Genomic DNA, 8,955 nt, shown 5'->3' on the forward strand with positions numbered 1-8,955 from the left:
GCAGGGACGTAATCAGCGCTAGCTAATGACTAGCACTTACTAGAAATTCCAGGTTCATGGGGACCATTGCAGTCCCCAATCCCTACTAAATGAGCATTTGGGTGATTTCCCGTTCCTCTCGGAATGGGGGCGCCATAAGGCGAGAACACGCTGCTGCTCACATTGTAGCACGCGTGCAGCCCAGAACATCTAAGGGCATCACGGACCTGTTATCGCTCAATCTCATCTTGCTAAACACAAGTTGTCCCGCTAAGCAGGGCAAACTAAGTGACGGGCACCCGTGAGGACACCCGCCACTCCTAACGTCAGGTGCGCCCGGAGGCACACTACTGACAGCGTTCTAGTTAGCTTGACTGAGTCGCGTTCGTTATCGGAATAACCAGACAAATCATTCCACGAACTAAGAACGGCCATGCACCACTACCCTTAAGTTTGAGAAAGAGCTATCAATCTGTCTTACCTCAATAAGTTCGGACCTGGTAAGTTTTCCCGTGTTGAGTCAAATTAAGCCGCAAGCTCCACTTCTTTTTTTTTTTTTAAATTCTTCAAGAGTTCTTTATTGAGGACCATTGTTTCCCGAAAGAACCCCGCTCCTACCGGCGGGGGGTTACCACTAACGGATTTCCCCCCGCCGGGAATTCCGCCCGTTTGGGCCTTTCTCTTTATTTATTTGAATTCAAAAAACTTTTTTTTTTTTTTCACTATTTTTCCTTTCGTGAAAGGTTTTCGTTGCCGCCTTTTTAACATTAAATATGTTCCGGTAACCGTTGTCCTTGTCCTAATCCTTGCAGGTTTCACCGTATCATCAAAGAGCTGCGTCAGCGCGCGGACACGATCGCCGATGTTACGGCAGCTCGCTCGTCATCCGTGAGGCTGCTTCTTCGTTCGGCAAGCTGGGAGCTCGGCAGCTCGTCCCACGGGGGAGGCTGAGCCTCGACCTCCGCTTGCCGTTGCTCCAGCCGTCGCTGCCTCTCTCTCTGCCGCCGGTTAATGCGACGCCGCTCCACTTCCGCTGCAGATGGTGGTAGTCGCCCACGTCGTTGGCGACCCTGCGGAACAGCTCCTAGCACTCCGGCCCGACGCCTTTCCCGGTATTGGAGCTGCATAAAATTACGCCGCAGTCGCCGCATCTCCATCGTGCGTGGGGAGGGAGGCAATCCCCGGCTGCGCGGGGGGATTGGCGGCTCTGGAGGGCTGACCTCCTCCTCCTCGACCTCCCCTGTCGGCTCCACTACGTCGTCGGCCGCGTCGTCATTGGCCGCTGCGCGTGCCAAGATAGCCGGGACGACCTCGTCCACGCCGAGCCGCTCCTGCCGACGCCGCTGCCGCATCCGCCGGGCGCTGCGGTTGCGCACCTCTCGGCGTCGCATCAGCCGTCTCCGCTCTGCCTCCGCCATGTCCTCGGGCGGGCTGGATGCAGGAACTGGCTGAGCAGCCTCGGCGGCTGCCAAGTTTTGCTGCTCCTCCCGCCAGTCCTCCTGCAGAACGGAGAGGATCTGCCGAGCCGCTTGCTGGATGCGGTCCCACCACTCCGCACTCTCCAACAGGCGGCTGCCGAGGTTGTCCTCGTCGACGCCGTGCAGCAACTCCGCGCGAACATCCGCGAAGCGGGGACACTGGAACAGTACGTGGGCCACCGACTCGACCGACCCTGCGCACCTGGGACAGTCCGGGGATGGAGCGAACCCGAACACGTGCAGGAACTCGTGGACGAAGGCATGTCCACTGAGAACCTGCGAGAGGTAGAAATCTACCTCTCCGTGTTTCCGCCCCGTCCACAGGCGCACGTCTGGCACTTGTCGGTGGGCCCAACGTAAGTAGCGGCTGGTGTTATTCGCCGCCTCGTCGTCCCACTGTTGCTGCCACAGCTGCAGCGATGACTCCTTTTCCTCCTGGCGAATCGCCTCTCGACTGCTGTCCGGGCTTAACTGCAGTCGGTTGTAGCAGCGGGCGTCTTCCTTCACCAGGAGGTGGTATGGCAGTTCTCCGGCTAAAACCACCGCTACCTCGCAGCTCGTGGAGTGGAAGGCGCTCGTGATGCCCTGGGCCAGGGGGCGCTGCACGCGATCCAATATCCGCCTGCACCACTGTAGGTCCGAGGCTTCCGCCCAGACGGGTGCGCCATAGCGGATAATGGACGCGGCCACTGCGGCGAGCAGCTTCCGCTTGCTCACTTGGGGGCCGCTGTGGTTGCGCATGACGACACGCAATGCTCGCACCACACGGAGGGCCTTGTCCGCGACCATCTCGACGTGTGGGCGCCACGACAGGTGGTCGTGTAGCATGACCCCCAAGTAGCGGATCGACCGCTTCGAGCGCACTTCCACTCCACAGATGTTCACAGGGATGTTTTTGTATCCGCTTCGCTTGCTCGACACCATCAGCAGCTCCGTCTTCTCCGGCGCCAGGGAGAGTTTGTGCCGCACCATCCAGCTGTTGACCGCTGCCACCGCTTCCTCCGCAATCGCTGCTGCGTGTTCAGGAGTTGTCCCCGCTGCCAGGATCGCAAGATCATCGGCGAATCCCACGATGGAGGCGCCCTCAGGGAGCTCTACGGCTAGCACACCGTCGTACATTATGTTCCACAGTGTGGGGCCCAATATGGACCCCTGTGGAACACCTGCCGATACTCGGCGGGTAACCGGCCCGTCCGCCGTGTCGTACGTAAGCTCCCTGTCGGCGAAGTAGTCCTGCAGTATGCGGCACAACTGCACGGGGACTCCCTTCGCCTGGAGCGCCTCGGCGATGCTCTGCCAGCTAGCCGTGTTGAACGCGTTACGGACGTCCAGGGCCACAACCATGAGGCAGCGCCGGTCACGGTTGTTTGTCCTTCCAAAGGACTTCGCCCTTCGTCCCGCGTCCACGACCTGCTGGATGGCCTGCAGAGTCGATCGCCCTCGCCGGAATCCGAACTGCTGCTCAGACAGTTGCGGACTCTCTGGATCCTCGATGTATTCGTTGAGCCGGTTCAACAGCAGCCGCTCCAAAGCCTTGCCCGTATTATCGAGCAGGCAAATCGGGCGGAAGGACGACGGCTCGCCCGGTGATTTGCCTGGCTTTGGCAGGAGCACCAGTCGCTGCTTTTTCCACGGCTGCGGAAAGCAGGACGTGTCCAGGCACTCCTGAAACACCCGGCGGAAGGGCTCCGGTTGCTGCCTGAGAGCAACCGTAAGGGCGGCGTTCGGTACTCCATCAAGCCCAGGAGCCTTCCGCGGGTGCATACTGGCTGCTATATTCTCCAGCTCGGTCAGGCCGATCGATCGGAGCGGCGCCATGTTGCCAACTCGGAGATCGGGCCACTCTACCGGCGGATGAACCGGGAACAAGGCGTCGACAATTCGCCGCAGTTCTGCTGGATCGCGTTCCGGGGCTGAGCGGGCCGCCTGGAACCAGTGGAAGACCTTCCGGAAAAAGTTTCCGGTTTCATCCTCCCTGATCGACAGCAAGAACCGGTCGAACGCCTCGTTCTTGCTCACACGAATAGCCTTCCGAAGGCTCTCCCTGGCAGCTGCGAGTTCCGTTTGGAGCTGTTCGTTGGGCGGAATGGTCCTCATCGCCATTTGCTCCTTTCTGGAGAGTTCTTCGATCATCGTCTGGATCGCCGGAGTCCACCAGTAAGCTGGCCGACCTGTGTGGTCCTGCGCTGGGAAGACCCGCGACATCGTCTCGTCGCAGACGCTGGTCAGCGACTCGACCAAGCTTTCGACGCTGTTAGCTTGACGGGCGAACCCAGTCATGGCCAGCGCTTTCCCGAAAAGCTGGGAGTCAAACTGACTGGTCTTCCAGCGCGTACCGGCATTGCTTACGCGGGCCGGGCGCTGTCCACGCCGTGCTGCCCGATCCCTCGATGATGGTGGACTCACGCCAACCTCGTACCGGACGTAACGGTGATCACTGAGCGTTACCACGTCGGGAACGCGCCAGCCTCGGGCGCTGTCCTCGCGCGGGTCGAGACGGCTGATCACACTACTGGCGAACGTAACGTCCGGTCGGCTGGGCGGAAACCGAGTTGTGTCCGCTCGGTTCCCCTTGAACGTTGGCAGACAGTCTGCCTTGTTCAGTAGCACCAGCCCGAGGTTGTCCGCCAACTGGAGAAGCTCCAAGCCCTTCGGGCAAGTCCTGCTGCTTCCCCAGTCCAGGTGCATGGCGTTGAAATCGCCGGCCAGGAGAACCCGGCTGCACCCGCGGACGATCAGGTCGATCTTTTCCATAATACTCCGGAACTCTGGGACTCCTGTCTGCGGCGACACATAGCAGCTCACCACAGCGATTCCACCGACGTCGGCCGCAACCACACCGAGGGTCTGACGGTGCCTGATACGCTGTATCGGCAGCCGGTTGCCGTTGACGACGATGGCAACCGTCTTACTCTCGTCCGTTACCCAATTGCCGTTATTGCGCGGTACGCAATAGGGCTCGGACAAGAGCAGAACGTCAAGACCCTCGGTGGTCAACACATGCAACGCCAGGTCCTGGGCGTTCTCGCAATGGTTGGCGTTGAACTGCAGGACGTTCAACATTGTGGTTGCGGGCCTGGGCACATGGGGGCGGCGATGCGATGTGGGCCGCCACAAACGATGCACTTCGGATCGCAGGTGCATGATGCCGCGCGATGATCCGTGGCTCCGCAGCGCAGGCATAGGCCGGAACGATCCACGCCGGCGCAGTCTGCAGTGGTGTGTCCACGCTCCAAGCAGCGGAAACAGCGAACCGCGCTTCGCTGCTGTTTTGGCGCGCTGCGCACCAGGCACGCCGAGTATCCAACAAGGATACGTTTGTCCGCCAGAAGGTCAGCGTCCCTCCGTGGAAGTCGGACACGGGCACGCTGCGTCCCATCACGACGCTCCCACAAGGACGTGGTTGCTGCAACTACTGTGCGTTCCAGCGCCCGCTGCAGACCGCGTTCCACATCCTCTTTTGTGGCCAACATGTCGATGCCGGTAATCATCACCTCGGCCATCTCCGTGATGATCCGGCCAGTGGCCAAATCACCGACCTCCTCCTGGATGCGCTGCAGCAGCACAGCGGCGTCTGCATCCTGTTTAAGCGAGAGACGAAGGAAGTCGCGTGACGTGCGGTAGCCCTGCTTGACTCCCTTGTTCTCGTCGGCCAGTCGCGGATTTAGCCGTATCTTCTCAAACAGCGCCTTGTACGAGCATCCCTCGGCCGGCTCAAAGATGAGCTGGTCCTGCCGAGGGCGTGCTGGACGCTGGCGCTCCTGGCGCAACTGCTCACTGCGCTGCGCCTGTACAGCAGTTGGCCGCTGCTGGTGTTGTTGCTGCTGCTGTTGTTGCTGCCGACGCTGTTGCTGCTGCTGCGTGCCGGCGACCGCCTGTCGCTGTGGTTGCCGCTGCTGCTGCTGTTGTTGTTGCTGCTGCTGGTGTTCCTGCTGCTGCTGCTGCTGGGGGGGCTGGCGGGGTTTCCCCTTAGCCATGCCACGATATTTGCGGCGGACGACCTCAGCGAAGCTGGGCTGCTCCACTTGCCGAATGCCTTCTCCTGTTGGCGCCTGGGGGGCCGGGAGCGTTACCGCCGCTGTCCCTGACGGACCGGGTTGTGCTTGCGGCTGTTGCCCGCGTTGCCAACAGAGCTCCTGGCGCAGTTGCTTCCCCATATCACGGATCTCTGCCAGCAGAGCATCCCGCTCCTTCTTAGCTTCCGCTTCGGCGGAAAGCCTGGCCTGCTGTGCCTCCGCCAGCTGCTTCTGCAGTCCCTCTACAATGGCCTGAAGACTTGTCACCGTCTTCATGAGTTCCGCCTTCTCTGCCTTCTCCGCCTGCAACATCAGGTGCAGACGAACCTCATTTTCCTCGTTCGAACGTGCAGCAAGGGGTGTACGTCCAGTGTCAATTTTGGCTGACACTGCGGTTTTCTTCTGAACCGCACCCATGCCGCAATCGACGGATGGCTGCCGAGGCCTCAAACTGCGATTTGGGAGTTCCATCTTCGAGGTAAACTCCCTTGTGGGTCAAGACAATCCTGGGGATCGATATGACCCCGTGGGGTCGAGATGACCCCAGAGATGCTGCGTCGCCCAGCTGCTGTGATTCTGGCCCCTGGAGGAGACGGGGGGAAGGGGGGAGGGGGAAAAATAATTTTCCCGTGTTTTTTAAGTCGCTCTACACCCCTCCACAGCTTCCCCGAATTTTTCAAATTATTTGAGCGAATTCGAAAAATTCGAGCAGTTTTCGAGTTGCACAAACTGGTCGAATCGAGCAGATTCGAGCTCCCGAGGGCACTACCCACCTTCCCAGAATTTTCCGCACACTTTTAAAAAAAAAAAAAAAAAAAAAAAAAAAAAAAAAAAAAAAAAAAAAATCGGGCAGTTTTCAAGCAGTAACGGTAAGTTCAAATTTTTGTCCCCTGGGAACTGCTCGCCGAAAAATTTTTGTCGCCTGGGTATTGCTTGTCACTCAGGTGTCACCACAAACTGTCAAAAAATTTTTTCACGATTTTCACTATTTTTTTGATTGGATCGTATTGTTCGCATCGAAACAAACCCAACGGTGAAAACCGCACACAAATCCGACCAAAACTCGCGAAGTTATTAGCGATTTTCTATTAAACTCCTTTTCCCGGAGACACGTGCTCCGGCGGTAGCACCCCCGACACTTTTTTACCACGTTGTTTTTCGGCGATTTACGTCCGTTTTTCGTCCGGTTTTTTGCAAACACTCGATCACGGGCACGAACACTACCGTTTCCGGCCACTTCCGGCGCTCGTGGACCGGAATTTTATACGCACTCGCGACACACATATACTGTTGTTGTTGTTGTTGTTGTAATTCCTTACGCAAATTTTCCGCACCTTATTTTTCGCGAATTTTCGCCGGCAAACACTGTTTCTCGGCTAAAAATTGTTAAACACCACCTGATTTATGGATTTCACCGCAAACCGTATTGAAAAAGACCAATTTATCACGTTTTTTGAGCGAAAATAGTTCCCCATGCAAAATGTATGGGGGAATGTTTATCATATTTTTTCCGCGTTTTTGCGCCGATTTTCATGCGGTTTTCGTTCGTTGCACTTAAATTCACTCTTATGAACGATTTATCCACCAATTTGGGTCCCTCCAGGCAATTTTTGCACAAAAATTTCTATCTTCACCGCGGAGCAAAACACACCGTGACCGTACTGGGTGACTGCTCGAATGTCACTGCAAGCTCCACTTCTTGTGGTGCCCTTCCGTCAATTCCTTTAAGTTTCAACTTTGCAACCATACTTCCCCCGGAACCCGATTTTGGTTTCCCGGAAGCTACTGAGAGCACCGAAGGTAGGTAGCGTCTCCCAATTGCTAATTGGCATCGTTTACGGTTAGAACTAGGGCGGTATCTAATCGCCTTCGATCCTCTAACTTTCGTTCTTGATTAATGAAAGCATCCTTGGCAAACGCTTTCGCTTCTGTGGGTCCTACGACGGTCTACGAATTTCACCTCTCGCGCCGTAATACCAATGCCCCCGACTACTTCTGTTAATCATTACCTCTTGGTCTATTACAAACCAACGAAACCACTCAGACCGAGGTCATGTTCCATTATTCCATGCAAAATTATTCTCGGCCAACGCCGGCCCCGGAGGACCGGACGCTTTGAACTAGCCTGCTTTGAGCACTCTAATTTGTTCAAGGTAAACGAGAGTTCCCGGGCACCATGAAGCTGGGTCGAACAAGACCTTGACCGACGAGGTCGCGGCGACAAGTTTGTACTGACCCGTCACGGAGTAGAACGCCCAGGTACACCATTGTGAGTCGCAGCCGCGAGCGCGCACACGGACGGTCCCAACCGAGAGGCCGGGCGCCCGCGACGGACGCGAGTCTGGACGGGGTATCAACTTCGAACGTTTTAACCGCAACAACTTTAATATACGCTAGTGGAGCTGGAATTACCGCGGCTGCTGGCACCAGACTTGCCCTCCACTTGATCCTTGCAAAAGGATTTATGCTCAACTCATTCCAATTATGGACCATCGTTAGAGAGGTCCATATTGTTATTTCTCGTCACTACCTCCCCGTGCCGGGATTGGGTAATTTACGCGCCTGCTGCCTTCCTTGGATGTGGTAGCCATTTCTCAGGCTCCCTCTCCGGAATCGAACCCTGATTCCCCGTTACCCGTCGCAACCATGGTAGTCCTCTACACTACCATCAATAGTTGATAGGGCAGACATTTGAAAGATCTGTCGTCAGTCGCAAGCGACCGTACGATCGGCATCCTTATCCAGATTTCAACTCAAAGCGCCCGGAGGCGATTGGTTTAACTAATAAGTGCACCAGTTCCGCCGACCCGGAGGCCAACAGTCCCGGCATAATGCATGTATTAGCTCTGGCTTTTCCACAGTTATCCAAGTAACTGTTTGGATGAGGATCTTGTAAATTATAGCTGTTATACTGAGCCTTATGCGGTTTCACTTTCTAGGAAGCTTGTACTTAGACATGCATGGCTTAACCTTTGAGACGAGCGTATATCACTGGTAGGATCAACCAGAATTCGAGTCAATTGCTTGAACACGAACTACACTCTTGATCACGCGAGGCGCAAGTCCCCCGTGACCACCGAGATTTGTTCTGTGACGCCAGAGCGTCCGTTGGCGCCACTCGATAGACTGCACAAGCAGGCAACGTCGGATGCATTGCACACGGCTAGCGGATCTCTCTGCACTGCGTCGGGTGTCCCAACGTATGTCTGGAGACATTGCTATGCCGGTACGGCACTCTGCGCACTCTTTCTTGTCCTCTTCGAGTGACGGGCCTCTAAGCGGGGTTGTATGCCGGTACGACACATCGACTGGTACATTGCACGCACTAACGATCTCTCTGCACTGCATGGAACTCATGCGTAACCACCGTGACGGGAGACTTTGCTAGTACGCACGATACTCTGCGCATGTGTACATGCTTTACAACCCAGCCAACTTGAGCACCTAGGGGAAGTTGTGATGCCATCTGAACACCCACCGAC

Source organism: Anopheles gambiae (assembly GCF_943734735.2).
Source record: "Anopheles gambiae chromosome X unlocalized genomic scaffold, idAnoGambNW_F1_1 X_unloc_19, whole genome shotgun sequence".
NCBI lineage: Eukaryota > Metazoa > Arthropoda > Insecta > Diptera > Culicidae > Anopheles > Anopheles gambiae.